General features: G+C 42.5%; 1 long non-coding RNA gene across 1 annotated transcript in view; it reads left to right on the top strand.

Moving 5' to 3' along the window:
• LOC142663546 (uncharacterized) overlaps positions 1-27644 on the top strand; it is a 57538-nt gene that overhangs the window by 28763 nt on the left and 1131 nt on the right. The window lies entirely within an intron of this gene.

Genomic DNA, 27644 nt, shown 5'->3' with positions numbered 1-27644 from the left:
GAATGGAAAACGGCATTCAACACTCGAGACGGGCCCTATGAATACCTGGTAATGCCCTTCGGTCTGTGTAACGCTCCCGTGGTCTTCTAAGAGTTCGTCAATGACGTCTTCCGAGATCTCCTCTATGTCTGTGTTGTGGTCTATCTTGATGACATTCTGATTTTTTCCCCAGATCCAGTGTCTCATCAGAGACATGTCCGTCAAGTTTTGCTACGATTAAGGGAGAATTGTCTGTATGCCAAGGATGTATGTAAGGAGCCAGAGTGCACACATGTGTGAGATTGAGCTGATTGCCTGGGTCAGATCCATCCTCCCTGCATTGCCTGAGCGTGTTTTTATCTACCCGCTTCTGTCTTTGCTAATGGTTCCTTGAGTGTTTTCCAGTTCCAGTTTTCCCATTCCTGCTACCTGTATCCTGTTTCCCGTGCTACCGTGTTCCTGTGCTATATTGAGTTGGAGTCGTGTTGTGTCGCCTACTACACCCGCTGTGTTTCTCCGCACCTGTTGTCTGCCTGCTGCCAGAGTTCCATCCGAGCCTGAATTACCACATGTACCTTTATCCGAACAATAGACATTGACTTTGTACCCTGTTTGGCCAGCTGCTATACCGCTACGGCGGTACGGCCCAGTGGGTCAACATACCCACCGATCGTGACAATTAGGCTTTGTGACTCTAATCTCTGCTGGAGATGTTTTTCTGCACCAGGTCCAGTACCTCACATGTGGTTGAGCAGCCCTGGAATAGTGCCTTTCTGGGAAGGACATAGACGGGATCTGTGATGTTAGCTTTTCTCTTAGTCCTGAAACAATCCTCTTCTGGGTCCCCTCCCCGGACTACAAACCGTCCAAGCATTGTGTGGTCACCTGGCTGGTACAAGCAGCTAAACTTCTTATTTCCATACACTGAGGGGACACAGAAACATCAGTTATACAGATTCTAAGGACTTTTTGGGTGGGAGTCTGGTAATAGCCCAAAGTTCCTCCGCACATGGGACAAGTAGATTAAGTATAATAATGTACAGACTGGGACTCCCATACTCCTTCTCTCGCTGTCTAGACTGATTTATAACCTGTATGCCGCCCCTCTCACCTACTCATATCGCGACATATGATGATATCTCTTTGGCCTATGGCCTGTGTATTGTAATTCTATAGTTATTGCCTCTACATATTTACCTTCCTGCTACTTCTAATAATCTTCCAGAACAAACGACACCTTGATTGGAGGTCGCCCTCCGTCTTTTTATTTTGCTTCCCTCCCTCTTCATTATGTTTTATTAAGCGGTCTGTTGTATTTTGTACTCTGTGCTATATAATATGTCTGTCTATACAATTTAGTTTTTTGTATTTTTATTTTTGCTTTTGTTCCACTACTGCTATTTTTACATAAGATTTCTTACCTACACAGGCTATTGAGATGTCGTTTGTTTTTTAAGCGGCCTGCGTGCTCAGCAATTGGCTTTGTGCTCGATTCTTTGTGTTTTCATCTGTAATAAAAATAGAATTGAAAAAACAAAACCTCGGTGTGTGTAAACTTCTGAGCCGCTGGGGATGCGATGATAGAAATACATGATTATCTCTAGTAATGTTCTGACATTTCACATTCTATATATATATATATATATATGGTAGTGATCCGGCCTCCACACGGCGAGGGACGCCTTTGGGCAAGGCCACACATCAGAACTAGAACCAGGGTCTGCACAGAAGACGCTCATTGTTTAGACACTGCTCTAGCATCATAACACCAGCTCACGTTGAGCTCTAATCTTTCCTATAGTCCCCATAAGACCAAATGTAAATATCACTTCCTAAAGGAATAAGAACAGGTCATCTTTGGATGAATATTTGGTTGACTCATGACAGCAGAGGTAGTGCACTGGTTAAGTTCTTGGCTAATAAATTAGATGAGTCAGGAAGGAACATGTGGGTTCCATCCCCAGGACCTCTTCCATGAAAGCCTTTCACCAGAGTAGGTTCACATGGTGAGAAATTATTTTAAAAAAGAAATACATTGCCCTGTTGGGCGTCAGAGGCTTGACAAAACTGTTGGATAAACATTGTCACCGTTAATCACATAAGTAAGGAACACCCTTACCACACAAGCTTCAAACCCAGGAACATGCACTAACTCTATTACAAGCCTGGCCTAAGCACTTCGACCCCAAGCCACAACACTGTCATACCTCAACAAGATCTAAAGTTTCTTATGTTGAAATTCCGATTTCCACTTTTTTTTTTTTAAAGTGATGAAAAAAGTGTTGCTGGTAGCTGCTGTCCAGTTGGGTCACAGCTTGCGTGATCTGAGTTGAGCATAGGGATGGCTTCTGTACAACGTGGGTTCCAATCCCCATGTTGTGCTCCTGGTGTCTTTGGGCTCTTTCCCAAAGTGTTATGGAGTGGTGGGTTATGATACCTGTTTGAGTGATGAGTATATTGCTGAAATATGCAATAATCTACTGTCATAAGAGACAGCTGCATAAGTATCATTCTTCTTATAAGTAACTGTCGTAGGCAGCAAATACCTAATTGCTCTGCCTCCACACCAAAATACTCTTTTGGACAAGGCCACATCAGAAATTGAACCAGGGCCTGCACAGGATACACACACTGCTTAAGCACCAGACCACCAGCTCAGGTTGATCTCTTTGTTTTCTTAATGGCCTCATAAGACCAAATGTAATCGTCACTTCCGACAGGAATAAGAACATTTAATCTTTGGAAGAATTTGCACCTGGTTCTCAACAGCAGAGGTAGCGCACTGGTAAAGTTCTCTGCAGATAACTTAGAGGAGTCAGGAACATGCAGGTTCTATCTCCAGGATCCTCCTTGTGTCTCCATCCTTTCACCAGTGCAGGTTCACAAGGTGAGGGATTATCTTAAAAGAGAAATCTTTTGCCCTATTGAGTGTCGAGCACTTGACAAAAATGTTAGAATTTTGGCTCAGGCAGCACGATTGTATAAGTAAGAAGGACGCCATCTACCACACAAGCAGTAAGCTCTGAACCCAGGTGCACAGAATAACACTCTAGCATTTAAGCCCCAAGCCACTCCAGGCTCAGCACAGTCATGCCCCAATGTGACCTAAAGTTTCTCTTGTTGAAAGTCTGATTGCCCGATTTTTAAAGAGGTGAATAATGTGTTGTTGTGTATCTGCTGTCCAGCTGGCTCACTGCTTGTGTCATCTGAGTTGGGTGTAGGAATCACTTCTATACAATGTGGGTTCTAATCCCCATGTTGGCCTCCTGGTGACCTTGGGATACTTCTCCCTTTTCCAAGGTGCCATAGTAATGCGTTATGATACCTGTCTGAGTTATGAGAATATTAGGCAAAAAGTTTTGCTAAGTACAGCTTTCTAGAAAAAGAGGCAACTGTATGCCTAACATTCTTCACATAAGTAACTTTCTTATGCAATGTACTTATTGCTTTGCCTCCACACCACTATAAACACCCACCCAGCAATGTACCTTTCAGACAAGGCCACACATCAGGACTTGAACCAGGGTCTGCATAGAAGGTGATCAATGTTTACATGCTGCTTAAGCTCCAGACCACCAGCTCAGGTTGATCTCTAGACTTTCTTATTGTCCCCATAAAACCAAATGTAAATGTCACTTCCAGTAGGAATAAGAACATGTCATCTATGGAAGAACTTGCACCTGGCTCTCAACAGCAGAGGTAGTGCACTGGTAACATTCAATGCTGATAAATTGGAGGAGTCTGGAACATGCAGGTTCTATCCCCAGGGATAGTGCAGGTTTGATTCCCAGGGGCTTGTATTGTCTCCAGCCTTCCTCCAGTGCAGGTTCACAAGGTGAGGGATTATTATAAAGGAGAAATCCATTTCCATGTTGAGTGCCAAGAATTTGACAAAGCTTTTGGCACGGGCATCAAGCTTGTATAAGTAAAAAGAACAACATCTACCAAACAAGTGACTTGCCACAATTTTTGAACCCAGGTACACCGGATAACACTTCAATGTTTCTGACCACAGCACTTAAGCCCCAAGCCACTCCAGTCACTGCACTGTCAATCACCAATGTGATCTAAAGTTTCTCTTGTTGAAAGTCTGATTGCCTCTTTCTTAAAGGGGTGATAAATGTGTTGTTGTGTATCTGCTGTCCAGCTGGCTCACAGCTTGTGTGATCTGAGTTGGGTGCAGGAATCACTGCTATACAATGTGGGTTCTATTCCCATGTTGTCCTCCTGGTGACCTTGGGGTACTTCCCCCTTTCCCAAGGTGCCACCTAAGGAGTAATGGGTTATGATACCTGTGAGAGTGATGGCAAGATTATTCAAAAATTTTCGCTAAGTACAGCTTTCTCAAAAAAGATTGCTGTACAACTAGTATTCTTCATATAAGAAACTTCCTTATGCAGCAATGTACTTATTGCTCTGCCTCCAAACTACTATAGACACCACCTAGCAATTGCTCTACTTCCACACCACTGTAAACACCACCCAGTAATGTACTTATTGCTCTGCCTCCACACCACACAACACAACAATGTAACTTTGAGATAAGATCACACATCTGGACTTGAACCAGTGTCTGCACAGCAGGTGATTGCTGCTTACATGCTGCTTAAGCCCTAGACCACCAGCTCAGGATGATATCTGGAGTTTCTTATTGTCCCCATAAGACTAAACTTAAATGTCACTTCCGGCAGGAATAAGAACATGTCATCTATGGAAGAACGTGCACCTGGCTCTTGATAGTAGAGGTAGCACACGGGTAAAGTTCACTGTTGATAAATTGGAGGAGTCTGGACTATGCAGGTTTGATTCCCAGGGGTTCCTTGTGTCTCCAGCTGTTCACAAGGTAAGGGATAATTTTAAAGGAGAAATCCATTGCACTGTTGAGTGTCAAGCACTTGACAACATTTTTGGAATTTTGGCGCAGGCAGCAAGCTTGTTTAAGTAAAAACAATGACATCTACCACACAAGTGACATTTCACAAGCTTTGAACCCAGGTCCACAGGGTAACACTTTAGCTTTCTTGAACCCAGCACATTTTTATTTTCTTAAAAGGGGTGTAAAATGCATCATTGCAGCATCTGAGCGCAGGGATCACTTCTGTACCACGTGGGTTCTAACCCCCGTGTTGTTTTCCTGGTGAACTTGGACTGCTTCCCTTTCCCAAAGTGCCACCTATGGAGTGATGGATTATATTACCTGTTTGAGTGATGAGTATATTGCTGAAATCTGCAATAATCTACTATATAAATACAACTGTCTAAGCAACAAATAGGAGCCACCTCCACACGCACCAAGCAGCAATGTACCTTTTGGAGAAGGCCACACATATGGATTTGAACCAGGGTCTGCACAGAAGACACTCACTGTTTAGACACTGCTACTTAAGGACCAGCCCACCAACTCAGGTTACTCTCTCAGCTTTATTATTGTCCCCATAAGACCAAATGTAAACGTCACTTCCAGCATGAAGAAGAACAGGTCATCTTTAAAGAATTTGTGGCCAGAGGTAGCGCACTGGTAATGTTCTCTGCTGATAAATTAGAGTTAAGAACATGTGGGTTCTGTCCCCAGGATCTCCTCCTTGTGTCTCCAGCCTTTCACAAGGTGAGGGATTCTTTTAAAAGAGAAATGCGTTGACCTGTCGAGCGTCAGCTGCTTGACAAAATTATTGGAAAAACATTGTCACCTTTAACTCCTTAATGACCGGGCCTGTTTGGGCCTTAATGACAAAGCCAGATTTGTTAAATCTGGTATGTGTGACTTTATCAGAGAATAACTCAGCGAAAGTTTTGAATATCCAAGTAATTCTGACATTGTTTTTTCGTCGCATGTTGTACTTTATTTTAGTGGTAAAAGTAGACTGATACGATTTGCGGAAATTAATAAAAAAAATAGAAAAAATGAAGAAATTTTGTAAAAAATATCATTTTTCCCTATTATTAACGGCAATATGTCACATATGTACATACATACTGCACAATTTTTTTTATTAAATATATATTTCCATCTCTTTACTCTATTTTGGCAGCACTTTTGAAAAAAAAATTATTTTTTTGAGCAATTTAGAAGACTTACAAGTTTAGTAATAATTTTATACATTTTGAAGTACATTTGGTTTTCCTGCACCAAGCCAGGTTTTCAGAGGCTCATAGGTGTCAGAATGGTGAAAACCCCCACAAGTGACCCCATTTTGCAAACTACACCCCTTAAGGTATTTATTAAGGGGTGTTGTAAGTATTTTGACCCCACAGTTTTTTTGTAAGAATTCATGCAAAGCAGGCGTAAAAAAATATAATCTCACTTTTTTCATAAAAGTATAACTTTGAAGACCGATTTCTTTGTAAATCGACCATGAGAATGAAGAAACACACCCCAAAATCTATCACCCTGTTTCTCCTGTTTTCAAAAATACCCCCATTGTGACCCTAATGCATTGCCTGGACACACGGCAGGGCCCGAAAGGAAGGGAACACCCGGAGTCTTTCAGGTCTCATATTTTGCTTGAAAATGTTTTAGGCCCCACTGTATATTTGGAGAGGTTTTGAGCTACCAGAACGATAGAAACTCCCCATAAACGACCCCATTTAGAAAACTAGACCCCTTAAGGTATTTATCTAGGGGTGTAGTGAGTATTTTGACCCCACAGTTTTTTGCTAAATTTAATGCATAGCAGGTGAAAACAAAATAAAAATCACTTTTTCCATAAAAATATCACTTTGAAGACCGATTTCTGTGTAAAGCGACCATAAGAATGAGGAAACACACCACAAAATCTATCACCCTGTTTCTCCTGTTTTCAAAAATGCCCCCATTGTGACTCTAATGCATTGCCTGGACACACAGCAGGGCTTGAAAGGAAGGGAGCACCCGGAGGCTTTCAGGACTCCTATTTTGCTTGAAAATGTTTTAGGCCCCACTTTATATTTGGAGAGGTTTTGAGCTACCAGAATGATAGAAACTCCCCATAAACGACCCCATTTAGAAAACTAGACTCCTTAAGGTATTTATCTAGGGGTGTAGTGAGTATTTTGACCCCACAGTTTTTTGCTAAATTTAATGCATAGCAGGTGAAAAAAAATAAAAATCACTTTTTCCATAAAAATATCACTTTGAAGACCGATTTCTGTGTAAAGCGACCATAAGACTGAAGAAACACACCCCAAAATCTATCACCCTGTTTCTCCTGTTTTCAAAAATGTCCCCATTGTGACTCTAATGCATTGCCTGGACACACAGCAGGGCTTGAAAGGAAGGGAGCACCCGGAGGCTTTCAGGACTCCTATTTTGCTTGAAAATGTTTTAGGCCCCACTTTATATTTGGAGAGGTTTTGAGCTACCAGAATGATAGAAACTCCCCATAAACGACCCCATTTAGAAAACTAGACTCCTTAAGGTATTTATCTAGGGGTGTAGTGAGTATTTTGACCCCACAGTTTTTTGCTAAATTTAATGCATAGCAGGTGAAAAAAAATAAAAATCACTTTTTCCATAAAAATATCACTTTGAAGACCGATTTCTGTGTAAAGCGACCATAAGAATGAAGAAACACACCCCAAAATCTATCACCCGGTTTCTCCTGTTTTCAAAAATACTCTCATTGTTGCCCCAATCTGCTTATTAGACGTGTGGCTGGGCCAAAAAGAGAGGGAGCACCCTTTGGCTTTCAGGGCACAATTGAATAAATTCTAGGCCCCATATCATGCATTTAGAGGCATTGAGCTGCCGGAACAAAAAAAAAAAACACGCAGAAATGACCCCATTTTAAAAACTAAACCCCTAAAGGTATTCATCTAGTGGTGTAGTGGGCATGCGGACCAAAAATTTTTTAAAGGAGGAAATAATGGGTATCATTTCAGACACTATGGGTATATAATGTTTTCTTCAAACTCTTATTACGTTTCCACATGAAATAGAGGAGACGTGGTAGAAGGTTATTTTATTAGAAATCTGCCACATTAATAAATTTGTGCGGCACAGAATAGAAGTGAAGCCGTGTATTCATAACGGATACATGTCGCTATAGACGTATTTGCCTGTACTTATGACTATGTCATGCTGAAGAAGCAGTTGGTGCCGTTATGATGTCATTGTGGACAGAATTCTGTCCTAATATAAAATCAGTCAGAGAGGAAAAAATAAACTGTACTGGAGTGACGGGCAATATCTTCAAACAAATGGAGGAAAATGTATCCAACGATGTTGCAAACTCGAGTCTGTTCACTAGATAGAAGAACACCTGCAGGGTGACAAGGATTTTTTTTTTTCAGTGACTGGTTGTACAATGTCTCTTTAGCTCCATCAATCCTTATGAGGGACGAATGTGCCAAGTGACGCGGTTCACCATAACAGACCCCTGCCCGGCAAGGTAGGAACCGCTATGTGCACAAAACAACCAATCACCTACAGAATATATAAAAGGACAGTGTCCAAAACCATCTATAGGAACAGTAAAGGATCACTAATCCCCAAAATGATGTCAGTATTTCCAGAAGAAACATAACAAAGCCCATGGTGTATTGATAAGGAACAGCTCGATTATTAGAGATCCTCCAAAAAAAAAATATCATGCCCGTATCACGGTACAGAATTAGGAATGTAACCGCTGTATGTGGCAGGACGTAGTCATAAGAAAAAGGAAATACATCCCCAATTTATTCTTGTAACCATTTCTAAAATGCACGACTTCCACTAATTCAGGGGCGGCACGGGCCGCAGGTGTTGGATTTATCTACTAATAAATGCAATGCCCACATTTATTTTTTATTTCAAGAACACTTGTGGGGTCCATGTTCTGAATAGACAGATGTGGGCTCCTGCACAATAAACAGTATTCATTTGTGAGTGATCAAGTCCTGGATTTAATTGTCCAAGAATTGTATAAAAAAAATCATAAAGGGGAAATTTAGTTTTACAGTCTGAAATAAATAAACCTCCCCATGAGAATCCCTCCCTCCCTCCCTTGGAAAGCCCAGAAACTAAACAAAAAAATATGCATAAATGAAATTGACTCCCTAAAAAGAATCCCCCCCACCCCACCCTTTTTGGTGTTCCCTAAATTATAGATAAAATTAATAATTAGAAACGGTGTGGTAGGTCTCAAAACAGGGGTAGTTGCACAGGCCTGGATTTGAAGGGCACATGGGGCAGTAAAACCGGAAATCGCTCCTCCTTCCGTGTTTACTGCACACCCGGCATCTCTTTTGGGGGTATCTTTGGTTCACAGAGGCAGGGACGGGGTGAAGGAAGTGGCGCTCAGTGAGCCTTTTGACATCCTCTGACTGGAAGGAGTCTCTAGGTGCGGGGGAGTCAAACAGGAGGTGCTCTAGAATGTTCTCCTGATACTGGAGGAAACTGAGCGTTCCCTGGGTCTTGTAGAGCACATAGCTGTTGTAAGTGGCCATCTGGATAAGGTAGATAGCTACCTTTTTATACCAGGCCCTAGTTTTGCGCTTGACCAGGTACGGTTGTAGGACCTGGTCAGATAGATCGACTCCCCCCATGAACTTGTTATAGTCCACCACGCAGACCGGTTTCCTCTTATCAGAGGTAGCGCCCCTCTCTCACACTGCCACTGTGGTGTCCTCGTGCACGGTGGAGAGCATGTACACCTCCTTTTTGTCACTCCATTTGACAGCGAGCAACTGGTCACTTGCAAATAAGAGTGACGCACCCCTTACTAGTCGCCTGGACACCAGTCGTTGAGGGAAGCCGACTATTTTTTCGTACCGTCCCACAGGCCCCTGTATTCGCAGCATGGAATACAGGGGGACACTGGTGTAGTAATTGTCGGTGTACACATAATACCCTTTTTGTAGGAATGGCACCATGAGTTCCCAGACAATTTTCCCACTAATGCCAATATCCTCTGGGCATCCTGGAGGATTAAGGTGGCGGTCCCTGCCCTCCTAAATGAAAAAGCCACAGGTGTAGCCCGTTGTGCTCTCGCACACCTTATAGAGTTTCACTCCGTATCGGGCTCTTTTGGAGGGGATGTATTGTCGAAACGATAGACGGCCCTTGAAGGACATAAGGGACTCATCTACCGCTAGTTTTTGGCCTGGGGTGTATAAATTGAAAAATGATTCACTTAGGAGGGAGATTAGGGGTCTCAGTTTGTTGAGGCGATCATAGGCTGGGTCACTTCTTGGGGGGATTTGTGTATTGTCAGAAAAATGCATGAAACGCATTAGAGTCTCATAGCGCGTTCGGGCCATAACGGCTGCAAATACAGGCGTGCTATGGATAGCGCTGGTAGCCCAATAGGAGCGGATAGAGTTTTTTTTTACTATCCCCATGTTTAGGGTAATTCCCCCCAAAAAATTTTATTTCAGAAACTGTTGTGGGGATCCATCCTCTGGCATAGCAAGACCTGGGATTTTGGGTGCCAAATTGCCTGGCGTATAAATTCGTCTGCTGGACGATTAGTTCCAGGACCTGATCGCCTATAAACAAATGAAAAAAATTATAGGGACTAAAATTTGAGACATCTGCGTTGATGCCTGGAGTCGCTGTAAATGGCAAAACTTGGGGGGAGAAAGCAATTGCAGGATCCCAAATTGCGGAAGGGACTGCAGTACTAGGCCCGTCTCCTGACGCTTCACCGCTGACCGCTGCGTCCACCACCATAGGGCTGAGGGGGTCCAATGGCAGAAGCAGAACTTGTGTCGCTTTCTGAGCCAAGTTCTGCTTCTGACGCAGTGTCCGTATCACTGCCGGAACAGCTAGAGCACAGCATGGCGTATGCCTGCTCTGCAGAGAACATTCTGCGGCTTCTGCGGTTCATGTTCACCACACTAATAATTGTTTTTTTTTTTTTTTTAGAAGACTAACAAAAAAACGGGGGTGATTACGTGTAATCTGGGGTGATTACTGGTAATCTGGGGTAATTACGGGTAATCTGGGTTAATTACGGGTAATCTGGGGTAATTACGGGTAATCTGGGGTAATAACGGGTAATCTGGGGTAAATTACGGACAATATTCGGATAATATCGGAAAATACTGGCGAGTAAGTATGTGGTGTATTTTACAGTATAATACAGCACAAGATTTGTATAGTATTTCTCTCTCTCCTCTCACAGATCAACTACAGTGAGAGGAGGGAGGGAAAGAACACAAATCTTGTGCTGTATTTTGAAAATATGGGACTATGGTCACTGTGATAGGTATATCACAGTGACCATCTGATCAGGGACCAATTATAACGGTCCCTGATCAGTTTCCATTTACAGGCAGAATAGCTGCCTTTCACTGACAGCGCATGCGTGCGCCATTTTTTTTTTCCGGCGGTTGGGGGGAGGGGGGCACGATCGGAGGCCTAACAAATAGTTTTTTATCTCCTCTCACCAAACATTCATGGTGAGAGGAGATAAAAAGTCAGATTTCAATGCTGCATTAATTGTAACGGCGATCGCCGGTATTCGTTGAATACCGGCGATCGCCGGTTTGGGGACCGCAAACAACGGTCCCCAGAGTGTGCTCCAAGGCCTCAGCTACCTCCGGAACTATCTCCTTTCACGGCGCCGCAATTTTATTCTGATGCAGCGCCGTGAAAAGGCGTATGTATCAGAATAAAGCCCGTTAGTGGCCGCCGTTAAAAGGCGTATTGGCGGTCACTAACGGGTTAAGAACAGGCAGCAAGATTATATAAGTGAGGAGAATGGCGTCTACCACACAAGTGGCATGCAGCAAGACTCGAAACCAGGAACATGGGCTAACACCGTAGCGTTCCTGAACTCAGCACTTTAAGGGGTTATCCACGACCGGACAACTGATGACCTTTCCTGTGGAGTCACAATATAAATCAAGTAGAAAAATATGAGACAATGAAAGATGTGATATTTATTTTTAGAGATGATTTTGAGGCAGCGATTATAAAACAAGAACATTTTTATTATATTACATGCAAAGAAAGCGAAACAACAGGAGGCGCGATGATCATTTTAGGCACAACTCCGAGCGGTAAATCTCATATAAAGTGCATATAGTTCCCCTCCCCCATCACCTTCAGTTATTAATCGTTCTTCTCCGCACTGTACCGTGGTTTATATTTCCTCCTCTTACTGAAGATATTGTAGAAATATTATACAGGAGAACGGTGTCAGTGACATCTCGAGAAGACGAGTCGTTCATTACTGGATCACATCGAAACCAACTTTCTGGAGCGCTGGTGGGAGCCGGGTTAGGGTTAGGGTCACATCTCAGCACAGTTTTCAGACGGACACACATTTTAGTTTTCAGTTTGACACTTCAGTGTTTTTCGATATTTTAGTCGGATGTTTCTATGGTAACTGAAGTCCAAATATAAACATTTCAGAAGTTTTTAAACTGTTATCGACAAACACATCAAGTTTATGTAAAGACCCAATATTTCCAGTGTTGACCCTTCTTCTTCTTCTTGACTTCTGTAGTTCGCCATGGCATGCTGGATATCAGCTCCTGGGCCAAATCCTGACTGATGGCCTATTCTTACTTATCATTGTGAGGAGTTTATCACTATTTCTGTGTTCTTTTTCTCTACCCGCTTTTTGAGGATTGACCACAGGTTCTCAATGGGATTAAGATTTGAGGAGTTTGGAACTTCCGGAGGCGGGGAATCCTGAGTGGCCGCATCTTACCGCGGATCCGGGCATCGTGCAGGGAATCCAGCTGTCATCGCTGCCATCGGGGGTCCGCTGTCCTCCTTCCTGAGGTGGGTGACAGGACATCCTCCCCTGCACCGTCGGAGTCGCTCATTTCCAGCTCCGTGAATCCTTAGTGTCTCCAGGGAGACACGCCGCCCCAGTGACTGTCGGCCATCTTGGGGCCTGCTGCATTGTCGCGAGTGCGATTGGCCGGGAGGCTTCGCCGGCGCTGCTGCTACATCCCCTCTTCTCAAGGGGGGTCTCGGAGCCCCTGTACCGCTCCCCAGGGACGCTCTCTTGCCAGTACACACTGCGGGCATCGTGCTGCGGGCATCAACTTTGCCCGCCACGTGGAGTCGTCGGCCATCTTGGGGTCATTTAGCCTGCATATAATGTATAGTAAGGGGGGTCTCTAGCCTGCATATAATGTATAGTAACGGGGGGTCTCTAGCCTGCATATAATGTATAGTAAGGGGGGTCCCTAGCCTGCATATAATGTATAGTAACGGGGGGTCTCTAGCCTGTATATAATGTATAGAAAGGGGGGTCTCTAGCCTGTATATAATGTATAGTAAAGGGGGGTCTCTAGCCTGCATATAATGTATAGTAAAGGGGGGTCTCTAGCCTGTATATAATGTATAGTAAAGGGGGGTCTCTAGCCTGTATATAATGTATAGTAAAGGGTGGTCTCTAGCCTGTATATAATGTGTAGTAAAGGGGGGTCTCTAGCCTGTATATAATGTATAGTAAAGGGGGGTCTCTAGCCTGCATATAATGTATAGTAAAGGGGGGTCTCTAGCCTGTATATAATGTATAGTAAAGGGGGGTCTCTAGCCTGCATATAATGTATAGTAAAGGGGGGTCTCTAGCCTGCATATAATGTATAGTAAAGGGGGGTCTCTAGCCTGTATATAATGTATAGTAAAGGGGGGTCTCTAGCCTGCATATAATGTATAGTAAAGGGGGGTCTCTAGCCTGTATATAATGTATAGTAAAGGGTGGTCTCTAGCCTGTATATAATGTGTAGTAAAGGGGGGTCTCTAGCCTGTATATAATGTATAGTAAAGGGGGGTCTCTAGCCTGTATATAATGTGTAGTAAAGGGGGGTCTCTAGCCTGTATATAATGTATAGTAAAGGGGGGTCTCTAGCCTGCATATAATGTATAGTAACGGGGGGGTCTCTAGCCTGCATATAATGTATAGTAAAGGGGGGTCTCTAGCCTGTATATAATGTATAGTAGAGGGGGGTCTCTAGCCTGTATATAATGTATAGTAAAGGGGGGTCTCTAGCCTGTATATAATGTATAGTAACGGGGGGGGGGGGTCTCTAGCCTGTATATAATGTATAGTAAAGGGGGGTCTCTAGCCTGTATATAATGTATAGTAAAGGGGGGTCTCTAGCCTGTATATAATGTATAGTAAAGGGGGGTCTCTAGCCTGTATATAATGTATAGTAAAGGGGGGTCTCTAGCCTGTATATAATGTATAGTAAAGGGGGGTCTCTAGCCTGTATATAATGTATAGTAAAGGGGGGTCTCTAGCCTGTATATAATGTATAGTAAAGGGGGGTCTCTAGCCTGTATATAATGTATAGTAAGGGGGGGGTCTCTAGCCTGCATATAATGTATAGTAAAGGGGGGTCTCTAGCCTGCATATAATGTATAGTAAAGGGGGGTCTCTAGCCTGCATATAATGTATAGTAAAGGGGGGTCTCTAGCCTGTATATAATGTATAGTAAAGGGGGGTCTCTAGCCTGTATATAATGTATAGTAAAGGGGGGTCTCTAGCCTGTATATAATGTATAGTAAAGGGGGGTCTCTAGCCTGCATATAATGTATAGTAAAGGGGGGTCTCTAGCCTGTATATAATGTATAGTAAAGGGGGGTCTCTAGCCTGTATATAATGTATAGTAAAGGGGGGTCTCTAGCCTGCATATAATGTATAGTAAAGGGGGGTCTCTAGCCTGTATATAATGTATAGTAAAAGGGGGTCTCTAGCCTGTATATAATGTATAGTAAAGGGGGGTCTCTAGCCTGTATATAATGTGTAGTAAAGGGGGGTCTCTAGCCTGTATATAATGTATAGTAAAGGGGGGTCTCTAGCCTGCATATAATGTATAGTAAAGGGGGGTCTCTAGCCTGTATATAATGTATAGTAAAGGGGGGTCTCTAGCCTGTATATAATGTATAGTAAAGGGGGGTCTCTAGCCTGCATATAATGTATAGTAAAGGGGGGTCTCTAGCCTGTATATAATGTATAGTAAAGGGGGGTTTCTAGCCTGTATATAATGTATAGTAAAGGGGGGTCTCTAGCCTGTATATAATGTATAGTAAAGGGGGGTTTCTAGCCTGTATATAATGTATAGTAAAGGGGGGTCTCTAGTCTGTATATAATGTATAGTAAAGGGGGGGTCTCTAGCCTGTATATAATGTATAGTAACGGGGGGGGGGGTCTCTAGCCTGTATATAATGTATAGTAAAGGGGGGTCTCTAGCCTGTATATAATGTGTAGTAAAGGGGGGTCTCTAGCCTGTATATAATGTATAGTAAAGGGGGGTCTCTAGCCTGTATATAATGTATAGTAAAGGGTGCTCTCTAGCCTGTATATAATGTGTAGTAAAGGGGGGTCTCTAGCCTGTATATAATGTGTAGTAAAGGGGGGTCTCTAGCCTGTATATAATGTATAGTAAAGGGGGGTCTCTAGCCTGTATATAATGTGTAGTAAAGGGGGGTCTCTAGCCTGTATATAATGTATAGTAAAGGGGGGTCTCTAGCCTGTATATAATGTATAGTAAAGGGGGGTCTCTAGCCTGTATATAATGTATAGTAAGGGGGGTCTCTAGCCTGTATATAATGTATAGTAAAGGGGGGTCTCTAGTCTGTATATAATGTATAGTAAAGGGGGGTCTCTAGCCTGCATATAATGTATAGTAAAGGGGGGTCTCTAGCCTGTATATAATGTATAGTAAAGGGGGGTCTCTAGCCTGTATATAATGTATAGTAAAGGGGGGGTCTCTAGCCTGTATATAATGTATAGTAAAGGGGGGTCTCTAGCCTGTATATAATGTATAGTAAAGGGGAGTCTCTAGCCTGTATATAATGTATAGTAAAGGGGGGTCTCTAGCCTGTATATAATGTGTAGTAAAGGGGGGTCTCTAGCCTGTATATAATGTATAGTAAAGGGGGGGTCTCTAGCCTGTATATAATGTATAGTAAAGGGGGGTCTCTAGCCTGTATATAATGTATAGTAAAGGGGAGTCTCTAGCCTGTATATAATGTATAGTAAAGGGGGGTCTCTAGCCTGTATATAATGTATAGTAAAGGGGGGTCTCTAGCCTGTATATAAAGTATAGTAAAGGGGGGTATCTAGCCTGCATATAATGTATAGTAACGGGGGGGGGGGGTCTCTAGCCTGTATATAATGTATAGTAAAGGGGGGTCTCTAGCCTGCATATAATGTATAGTAAAGGGGGGTCTCTAGCCTGCATATAATGTATAGTAACGGGGGGGGGTCTCTAGCCTGTATATAATGTATAGTAAAGGGGGGTCTCTAGCCTGTATATAATGTATAGTAACGGGGGGGGGGTCTCTAGCCTGTATATAATGTATAGTAAAGGGGGGTCTCTAGCCTGTATATAATGTATAGTAAAGGGGGGTCTCTAGCCTGCATATAATGTATAGTAAAGGGGGGTCTCTAGCCTGTATATAATGTATAGTAAAGGGGGGTCTCTAGCCTGTATATAATGTATAGTAAAGGGGGGTCTCTAGCCTGTATATAATGTATAGTAAAGGGGGGTCTCTAGCCTGTATATAATGTATAGTAAAGGGGGGTCTCTAGCCTGCATATAATGTATAGTAAAGGGGGGTCTCTAGCCTGTATATAATGTATAGTAAAGGGGGGTCTCTAGCCTGTATATAATGTATAGTAAAGGGGGGTCTCTAGCCTGTATATAATGTATAGTAAAGGGGGGTCTCTAGCCTGTATATAATGTATAGTAAAGGGGGGTCTCTAGCCTGTATATAATGTATAGTAAAGGGGGGTCTCTAGCCTGCATATAATGTATAGTAAAGGGGGGTCTCTAGCCTGTATATAATGTATAGTAAAGGGGGGTCTCTAGCCTGTATATAATGTATAGTAAAGGGGGGTCTCTAGCCTGTATATAATGTATAGTAAAGGGGGGTCTCTAGCCTGTATATAATGTATAGTAAAGGGGGGTCTCTAGCCTGTATATAATGTATAGTAAAGGGGGGTCTCTAGCCTGTATATAATGTATAGTAAGGGGGGTCTCTAGCGTGTATATAATGTATAGTAAAGGGGGGTCTCTAGCCTGTATATAATGTATAGTAAAGGGGGGTCTCTAGCCTGCATATAATGTATAGTAAAGGGGGGTCTCTAGCCTGCATATAATGTATAGTAAAGGGGGGTCTCTAGCCTGTATATAATGTATAGTAAAGGGGGGTCTCTAGCCTGCATATAATGTATAGTAAAAGGGGGTCTCTAGCCTGCATATAATGTATAGTAAAAGGGGGTCTCTAGCCTGTATATAATGTATAGTAAAGGGGGGTCTCTAGCCTGTATATAATGTGTAGTAAAGGGGGGTCTCTAGCCTGTATATAATGTATAGTAAAGGGGGGTCTCTAGCCTGCATATAATCTATAGTAAGGGGTGGTCTCTAGCCTGCATATAATGTATAGTAAAGGGGGGTCTCTAGCCTGTATATAATGTATAGTAAAGGGGGGTCTCTAGTCTGTATATAATGTATAGTAAGGGGGGTCTCTAGCCTGTATATAATGTATAGTAAGGGGTGGTCTCTAGCCTGCATATAATGTATAGTAAAGGGGGGTCTCTAGCCTGTATATAATGTATAGTAAAGGGGGGTCTCTAGTCTGTATATAATGTATAGTAAGGGGGGTCTCTAGCCTGTATATAATGTATAGTAAAGGGGGGTCTCTAGCCTGCATATAATGTATAGTAAAGGGGGGTCTCTAGCCTGCATATAATGTATAGTAAAAGGGGGGTCTCTAGCCTGTATATAATGTATAGTAAAGGGGGGTCTCTAGCCTGTATATAATGTGTAGTAAAGGGGGGTCTCTAGCCTGTATATAATGTATAGTAAAGGGGGGTCTCTAGCCTGCATATAATGTATAGTAAAGGGGGGTCTCTAGCCTGTATATAATGTATAGTAAAGGGGGGTCTCTAGCCTGCATATAATGTATAGTAAAGGGGGGTCTCTAGCCTGCATATAATGTATAGTAAAGGGGGGTCTCTAGCCTGTATATAATGTATAGTAAAGGGGGGTCTCTAGCCTGCATATAATGTATAGTAAAGGGGGGTCTCTAGCCTGTATATAATGTATAGTAAAGGGTGGTCTCTAGCCTGTATATAATGTGTAGTAAAGGGGGGTCTCTAGCCTGTATATAATGTATAGTAAAGGGGGGTCTCTAGCCTGTATATAATGTGTAGTAAAGGGGGGTCTCTAGCCTGTATATAATGTATAGTAAAGGGGGGTCTCTAGCCTGTATATAATGTATAGTAAAGGGGGGTCTCTAGCCTGCATATAATGTATAGTAAAGGGGGGTCTCTAGCCTGTATATAATGTATAGTAAAGGGGGGTCTCTAGCCTGTATATAATGTATAGTAAAGGGGGGTCTCTAGCCTGTATATAATGTATAGTAAAGGGGGGTCTCTAGCCTGTATATAATGTATAGTAACGGGGGGGGGGGGGTCTCTAGCCTGTATATAATGTATAGTAAAGGGGGGTCTCTAGCCTGTATATAATGTATAGTAAAGGGGGGTCTCTAGCCTGCATATAATGCATAGTAAAGGGGGGTCTCTAGCCTGTATATAATGTATAGTAAAGGGGGGTCGCTAGCCTGTATATAATGTATAGTAAAGGGGGGTCTCTAGCCTGTATATAATGTATAGTAAAGGGGGGTCTCTAGCCTGTATATAATGTATAGTAAAGGGGGGTCTCTAGCCTGTATATAATGTATAGTAAGGGGGGGGTCTCTAGCCTGTATATAATGTATAGTAAAGGGGGGTCACTAGCCTGTATATAATGTATAGTAAAGGGGGGTCTCTAGCCTGCATATAATGTATAGTAAAGGGGGGTCTCTAGCCTGCATATAATGTATAGTAAAGGGGGGTCTCTAGCCTGTATATAATGTATAGTAAAGGGGGGTCTCTAGCGTGTATATAATGTATAGTAAAGGGGGGTCTCTAGCCTGTATATAATGTATAGTAAAGGGGGGTCTCTAGCGTGTATATAATGTATAGTAAAGGGGGGTCTCTAGCCTGCATATAATGTATAGTAACGGGGGGTCTCTAGCCTGTATATAATGTATAGAAAGGGGGGTCTCTAGCCTGTATATAATGTATAGTAAAGGGGGGTCTCTAGCCTGCATATAATGTATAGTAAAGGGGGGTCTCTAGCTTGTATATAATGTATAGTAAAGGGGGGTCTCTAGCTTGTATATAATGTATAGTAAAGGGGGGTCTCTAGCCTGCATATAATGTATAGTAAAGGGGGGTCTCTAGCCTGTATATAATGTATAGTAAAGGGGGGTCTCTAGCCTGTATATAATGTATAGTAAAGGGGGGTCTCTAGCCTGCATATAATGTATAGTAAAGGGGGGTCTCTAGCCTGTATATAATGTATAGTAAAGGGGGGTCTCTAGCGTGTATATAATGTATAGTAAAGGGGGGTCTCTAGCCTGTATATAATGTATAGTAAAGGGGGGTCTCTAGCCTGTATATAATGTATAGTAAAGGGGGGTCTCTAGCCTGCATATAATGTATAGTAAAGGGGGGTCTCTAGCCTGTATATAATGTATAGTAAAGGGGGGTCTCTAGCCTGCATATAATGTATAGTAAAGGGGGGTCTCTAGCCTGTATATAATGTATAGTAAAGGGGGGTCTCTAGCCTGTATATAATGTATAGTAGAGGGGGGTCTCTAGCCTGCATATAATGTATAGTAAAGGGGGGTCTCTAGCCTGCATACAATGTATAGTAAAGGGGGGTCTCTAGCCTGTATATAATGTATAGTAAAGGGGGGTCTCTAGCCTGTATATAATGTATAGTAAAGGGGGGTCTCTAGTGTGCATATAATGTATAGTAAAGGGGGGTCTCTAGCCTGTATATAATGTATTGTAAAGGGGGGTCTCTAGCCTGCATATAATGTATAGTAAAGGGGGGTCTCTAGCCTGTATATAATGTATTGTAAAGGGGGGTCTCTAGCCTGTATATAATGTATTGTAAAGGGGGGTCTCTAGCCTGTATATAATGTATAGTAAAGGGAGGTCTCTAGCCTGCATATAATGTATAGTAAAGGGGGGTCACTAGCCTGTATATAATGTATAGTAAAGGGGGGTCTCTAGCCTGTATATAATGTATAGTAAAGGGGGGTCACTAGCCTGTATATAATGTATAGTAAAGGGGGGGTCTCTAGCCTGTATATAATGTATAGTAAAGGGGGGTCTCTAGCCTGTATATAATGTATAGTAAAGGGGGGTCTCTAGCCTGTATATAATGTATAGTAAAGGGGGGTCTCTAGCCTGTATATAATGTATAGTAAAGGGGGGTCTCTAGCCTGTATATAATGTATTGTAAAGGGGGGTCTCTAGCCTGTATATAATGTATTGTAAAGGGGGGTCTCTAGCCTGTATATAATGTATTGTAAAGGGGGGTCTCTAGCCTGTATATAATGTATAGTAAAGGGGGGTCTCTAGCCTGCATATAATGTATAGTAAAGGGGGGTCTCTAGCCTGTATATAATGTATAGTAAAGGGGGGTCTCTAGCCTGCATATAATGTATAGTAGAGGGGGGTCTCTAGTCTGTATATAATGTATAGTAAAGGGGGGTCTCTAGCCTGCATACAATGTATAGTAAAGGGGGGGTCTCTAGCCTGTATATAATGTATAGTAAAGGGGGGTCTCTAGCCTGCATATAATGTATAGTAACGGGGGGTCTCTAGCCTGCATATAATGTATAGTAAAGGGGGGTCTCTAGCCTGTATATAATGTATAGTAAAGGGGGGTCTCTAGCCTGTATATAATGTATAGTAAAGGGGGGTCACTAGCCTGTATATAATGTATAGTAAAGGGGGGGTCTCTAGCCTGTATATAATGTATAGTAAAGGGGGGTCTCTAGCCTGTATATAATGTATAGTAAAGGGGGGTCTCTAGCCTGTATATAATGTATAGTAAAGGGGGGTCTCTAGCCTGTATATAATGTATAGTAAAGGGGGGTCTCTAGCCTGTATATAATGTATAGTAAAGGGGGGTCTCTAGCCTGTATATAATGTGTAGTAAAGGGGGGTCTCTAGCCTGTATATAATGTATAGTAAAGGGGGGTCTCTAGCCTGTATATAATGTATAGTAAAGGGGGGTCTCTAGCCTGCATATAATGTATAGTAAAGGGGGGTCTCTAGCCTGTATATAATGTATAGTAAAGGGGGGTCTCTAGCCTGTATATAATGTATAGTAAAGGGGGGTCTCTAGCCTGTATATAATGTATAGTAAAGGGGGGTCTCTAGCCTGCATATAATGTATAGTAAAGGGGGGTCTCTAGCCTGTATATAATGTATAGTAAAGGGGGGTCTCTAGCCTGTATATAATGTATAGTAAAGGGGGGTCTCTAGCCTGTATATAATGTATAGTAAAGGGGGGTCTCTAGCCTGTATATAATGTATAGTAAGGGGGGGTCTCTAGCCTGTATATAATGTATAGTAAAGGGGGGTCTCTAGCCTGTATATAATGTATTGTAAAGGGGGGTCTCTAGCCTGCATATAATGTATAGTAAAGGGGGGTCTCTAGCCTGCATATAATGTATAGTAAGGGGGGTCACTAGCCTGTATATAATGTATAGTAAAGGGGGGTCTCTAGCCTGCATATAATGTATAGTAAAGGGGGGTCTCTAGCCTGTATATAATGTATAGTAAAGGGGGGTCTCTAGCCTGCATATAATGTATAGTAAAGGGGGGTCTCTAGCCTGCATATAATGTATAGTAAAGGGGGGTCTCTAGCCTGTATATAATGTATAGTAAAGGGGGGTCTCTAGTCTGTATATAATGTATAGTAAAGGGGGGTCTCTAGCCTGTATATAATGTATAGTAAAGGGGGGTCTCTAGCCTGTATATAATGTATAGTAAAGGGGGGTCTCTAGCCTGTATATAATGTATAGTAAAGGGGGGTCTCTAGTCTGTATATAATGTATAGTAAGGGGGGTCTCTAGCCTGTATATAATGTATAGTAAAGGGGGGTCTCTAGCCTGTATATAATGTATAGTAAAGGGGGGTCTCTAGCTTGTATATAATGTATAGTAAAGGGGGGTCTCTAGCTTGTATATAATGTATAGTAAAGGGGGGTCTCTAGCCTGCATATAATGTATAGTAAAGGGGGGTCTCTAGCCTGCATATAATGTATAGTAAAGGGGGGTCTCTAGTCTGTATATAATGTATAGTAAAGGGGGGTCTCTAGCCTGCATATAATGTATAGTAAAGGGGGGTCTCTAGCCTGCATATAATGTATAGTAAAGGGGGGTCTCTAGTCTGTATATAATGTATAGTAAGGGGGGTCTCTAGCCTGCATATAATGTATAGTAAAGGGGGGTCTCTAGCCTGTATATAATGTATAGTAAAGGGTGGTCTCTAGCCTGTATATAATGTGTAGTAAAAGGGGGTCTCTAGCCTGTATATAATGTATAGTAAAGGGGGGTCTCTAGCCTGTATATAATGTATAGTAAAGGGGAGTCTCTAGTCTGCATATAATGTATAGTAAAGGGGGGTCTCTAGCCTGCATATAATGTATAGTAAAGGGGGGTCTCTAGCCTGTATATAATGTATAGTAAAGGGGGGTCTCTAGCCTGCATATAATGTATAGTAAAGGGGGGTCTCTAGCCTGCATATAATGTATAGTAAAGGGGGGTCTCTAGCCTGTATATAATGTATAGTAAAGGGGGGTCTCTAGCCTGCATATAATGTATAGTAAAGGGGGGTCTCTAGCCTGTATATAATGTATAGTAAAGGGGGGTCTCTAGCCTGCATATAATGTATAGTAAAGGGGGGTCTCTAGCCTGTATATAATGTATAGTAAAGGGGGGTCTCTAGCCTGTATATAATGTATAGTAAAGGGGGGTCTCTAGCCTGCATATAATGTATAGTAAAGGGGGGTCTCTAGCTTGTATATAATGTATAGTAAAGGGGGGTCTCTAGCCTGTATATAATGTATAGTAAAGGGGGGTCTCTAGCCTGTATATAATGTATAGTAAAGGGGGGTCTCTAGCCTGCATATAATGTATAGTAAAGGGGGGTCTCTAGCTTGTATATAATGTATAGTAAAGGGGGGTCTCTAGCCTGTATATAATGTATAGTAAAGGGGGGTCTCTAGCCTGTATATAATGTATAGTAAAGGGGGGTCTCTAGCCTGTATATAATGTATAGTAAAGGGGGGTCTCTAGCCTGTATATAATGTATAGTAAAGGGGGGTCTCTAGCCTGTATATAATGTATAGTAAAGGGGGGTCTCTAGCCTGTATATAATGTATAGTAAAGGGGGGTCTCTAGCCTGTATATAATGTATAGTAAGGGGGGTCTCTAGCCTGCATATAATGTATAGTAAAGGGGGGTCTCTAGCCTGCATATAATGTATAGTAAAGGGGGGTCTCTAGCCTGTATATAATGTATAGTAAAGGGGGGTCTCTAGCCTGTATATAATGTATAGTAAAGGGGGGTCTCTAGCCTGTATATAATGTATAGTAAAGGGGGGTCTCTAGCCTGTATATAATGTATAGTAAAGGGGGGTCTCTAGCCTGCATATAATGTATAGTAAAGGGGGGTCTCTAGCCTGCATATAATGTATAGTAAAGGGGGGTCTCTAGCCTGTATATAATGTATAGTAAAGGGGGGTCTCTAGCTTGTATATAATGTATAGTAAAGGGGGGTCTCTAGCCTGTATATAATGTATAGTAAAGGGGGGTCTCTAGCCTGTATATAATGTATAGTAAGGGGGGTCACTAGCCTGTATATAATGTATAGTAAAGGGGGGTCTCTAGCCTGCATATAATGTATAGTAAAGGGGGGTCTCTAGTCTGTATATAATGTATAGTAAAGGGGGGTCTCTAGCCTGTATATAATGTATAGTAAAGGGGGGTCTCTAGCCTGTATATAATGTATAGTAAAGGGGGGTCTCTAGCTTGTATATAATGTATAGTAAAGGGGGGTCTCTAGCCTGCATATAATGTATAGTAAAGGGGGGTCTCTAGCCTGCATATAATGTATAGTAAAGGGGGGTCTCTAGCCTGTATATAATGTATAGTAAAGGGGGGTCTCTAGCTTGTATATAATGTATAGTAAAGGGGGGTCTCTAGCCTGTATATAATGTATAGTAAAGGGGGGGTCTCTAGCCTGTATATAATGTATAGTAAAGGGGGGTCTCTAGCCTGTATATAATGTATAGTAAAGGGGGGTCTCTAGCCTGTATATAATGTATAGTAAAGGGGGGTCTCTAGCCTGTATATAATGTATAGTAAAGGGGGGTCTCTAGCCTGCATATAATGTATAGTAAAGGGGGGTCTCTAGCCTGCATATAATGTATAGTAAAGGGGGGTCTCTAGCCTGTATATAATGTATAGTAAAGGGGGGTCTCTAGCTTGTATATAATGTATAGTAAAGGGGGGTCTCTAGCCTGTATATAATGTATAGTAAAGGGGGGTCTCTAGCCTGTATATAATGTATAGTAAGGGGGGTCACTAGCCTGTATATAATGTATAGTAAAGGGGGGTCTCTAGCCTGCATATAATGTATAGTAAAGGGGGGTCTCTAGTCTGTATATAATGTATAGTAAAGGGGGGTCTCTAGCCTGTATATAATGTATAGTAAAGGGGGGTCTCTAGCCTGTATATAATGTATAGTAAAGGGGGGTCTCTAGCTTGTATATAATGTATAGTAAAGGGGGGTCTCTAGCCTGCATATAATGTATAGTAAAGGGGGGTCTCTAGCCTGCATATAATGTATAGTAAAGGGGGGTCTCTAGCCTGCATATAATGTATAGTAAAGGGGGGTCTCTAGCCTGTATATAATGTATAGTAAAGGGGGGTCTCTAGCCTGTATATAATGTATAGTAAAGGGGGGTCTCTAGCTTGTATATAATGTATAGTAAAGGGGGGTCTCTAGCCTGCATATAATGTATAGTAAAGGGGGGTCTCTAGCCTGTATATAATGTATAGTAAAGGGGGGTCTCTAGCTTGTATATAATGTATAGTAAAGGGGGGTCTCTAGCCTGCATATAATGTATAGTAAAGGGGGGTCTCTAGCCTGTATATAATGTATAGTAAAGGGGGGTCTCTAGCGTGTATATAATGTATAGTAAAGGGGGGTCTCTAGCCTGCATATAATGTATAGTAAAGGGGGGTCTCTAGCCTGCATATAATGTATAGTAAAGGGGGGTCTCTAGCCTGCATATAATGTATAGTAAAGGGGGGTCTCTAGCCTGTATATAATGTATAGTAAAGGGGGGTCTCTAGCCTGCATATAATGTATAGTAAAGGGGGGTCTCTAGCCTGTATATAATGTATAGTAAAGGGGGGTCTCTAGCCTGCATATAATGTATAGTAAAGGGGGGTCTCTAGCCTGCATATAATGTATAGTAAAGGGGGGTCTCTAGCCTGTATATAATGTATAGTAAAGGGGGGTCTCTAGCTTGTATATAATGTATAGTAAAGGGGGGTCTCTAGCCTGTATATAATGTATAGTAAAGGGGGGTCTCTAGCCTGCATATAATGTATAGTAAAGGGGGGTCACTAGCCTGTATATAATGTATAGTAAAGGGGGGTCTCTAGCCTGCATATAATGTATAGTAAAGGGGGGTCTCTAGTCTGTATATAATGTATAGTAAAGGGGGGTCTCTAGCCTGCATACAATGTATAGTAAAGGGGGGTCTCTAGCCTGTATATAATGTATAGTAAGGGGGGTCTCTAGCCTGCATATAATCTATAGTAAGGGGTGGTCTCTAGCCTGCATATAATGTATAGTAAGGTCGGATTTGTTGTCACAGAATCAGGAATTTTTCCTGGTTCCTCTGGTGCGATCAGCTCAGTCATGTATGTAGGATTGTACATGCGTGTGCGATCCCAACATGAAAATTACACCCCCAGATGTCGTCTTTTAAGGGAGGCCGGATATAAAGTCCTGTCACCTCTGTCTCCTTCATACGTCAGGCGGAGGTGAGCAGGTTTAGGTTGGGCGGCTCCTCCTGGGCCAGTGCCGTTTGCTGGCCCCCCAGGCTTTAATATGTCAGCCCCTAATTGTCCCATCATGCATTAGTACTAGATTCATGATTTTATTACAGTTTATAAGATATGTCTGCTGTGTTCATGTAGATTTATTTATGAAAAGGGACTAAATAAAACCTTAAAATGTTATTATAAAAAGATATTAGGGGGAATTTATTAAATGTCCTACAGCTGTAATGACGGGGTAGGGAGACAGACAGGTGAGCCCTAATCTACCCGCCACTCAGTCCCTGCCTACTTGCAACGGCCCGTCCTAGGCGACGGCGTACAACAGGGCTACGGTCCCTACACTCACTATGTGCACGACAGACAAACAGACAAGGGTACACAGAGGTAGGGGGAGAAAGGGGCAGTGCCCACGGCAACACCGTGAGCAACAAGAGTAGTGAACGAGCCGAGTCAAACCAGGAGTGTACGAGGTACCAAACGCAGAGGAGGAGAGTAGTCAGTAAGCCAGGGTCTATATGGAGCAGAGGACAAAAGTACAAGCAGCAGCAGCAGAGCCAGGAAACAAACAGAATCACAGGCAAAGGAGGAGCAGGAAATGCAGGTATAAATAGACAGAGGGTGGGAGCAAGCTCTGTCTTGCCAGGCTGTGATAGGCTCTCCCACTCCTCAGCCTCCCAGCCTGATTGGTAGAAGGAGGGGTCACTCGATCAGACTTAGGAGCAGGTGCAGACTGACTAACCACGGGCGTCGACACAGAAGCTGTGTCTGGCAGATCCTTTACACAGCAGCTCAATGGCGCAGAAAAGTTACCAACGCATCAAAAATCGCAATTGGCGCAAAAGAAAAAATGTGACTTGATACATTTACGTCACTCACACCACATTAGCACAAAGTGGGTGGGGCTTAACAGAAGGGGGAGGGCCAATATTTACTATTATTTATGCCAGAAACTGGAGTAAATCATGGGGGAAATCTACGCCGGCTCAGGCATTTCCTGTGAATATACCATACATGATAAGATGGGAATACCCCTTTAATTTTTCAGAACCCTGTGGGTGACGTCACAATGAATGGGCCGAGCAGTGCTAATAAACACTTGGAGTCATGATGAGGAATGTGCTGAGGTCATAAATATAGATGTTTATGACATATAGAAGATTCCATATTAGAAGGTTTTACTGCCACGTTCAGCGTCATTTGCATACTTTTTTTCCCAGGAGGCACTGCCCTTAAGACTTTCTACCAGCTGGATCTCCACAAGGAGACTCCATACCTTCCAAGTACTATTTTATACTGTAATGGTGGTAAAGGACTGGACCGTTCTGTACCTTTGTTTGGATCCAGATGAAGGTGTGATAGAGAGTTATAATATGATCATTATCCATCAACTAATATTTAACTGCATCATAACTGCGCAGTGTGAATAAGGCCTGACTCAGTCTTTGTGCATTTTTTGAATATTGAGACTTAGTACATGCAAGAAACCCCTCAAACATTGCACAGCTGAAACATTTCCCTAGAGTAGTGGACAAAATATTTCCCAGTTAATGTCAGAGACTGGTAGACAATCGTAAAGAAACACCTGCAATACCAGATGCTAGAGCCAAGCCTCGATTCACGATTACCTGCGTGGGTTCCAGGGAGAATATCTGCATAAAATAATGTTGGACAGAGGCACACGGAGTATGACTTACTTATTGGAGAATGGGAATGAGGTGCAATAGCAGAAACAGTGGAGCTGCGTGTGGTAAAACATTGATAACGTATTCTATGGAGTAGAAGGTCTAAATATCAACCCCCCTCTC

Source organism: Rhinoderma darwinii, chromosome 11 (assembly GCF_050947455.1).
Source record: "Rhinoderma darwinii isolate aRhiDar2 chromosome 11, aRhiDar2.hap1, whole genome shotgun sequence".
Lineage (NCBI taxonomy): Eukaryota > Metazoa > Chordata > Amphibia > Anura > Rhinodermatidae > Rhinoderma > Rhinoderma darwinii.
The sequence above is the reverse complement of the archived record's forward strand: the minus strand, read 5'-3'. Positions and strand labels throughout refer to the sequence as shown.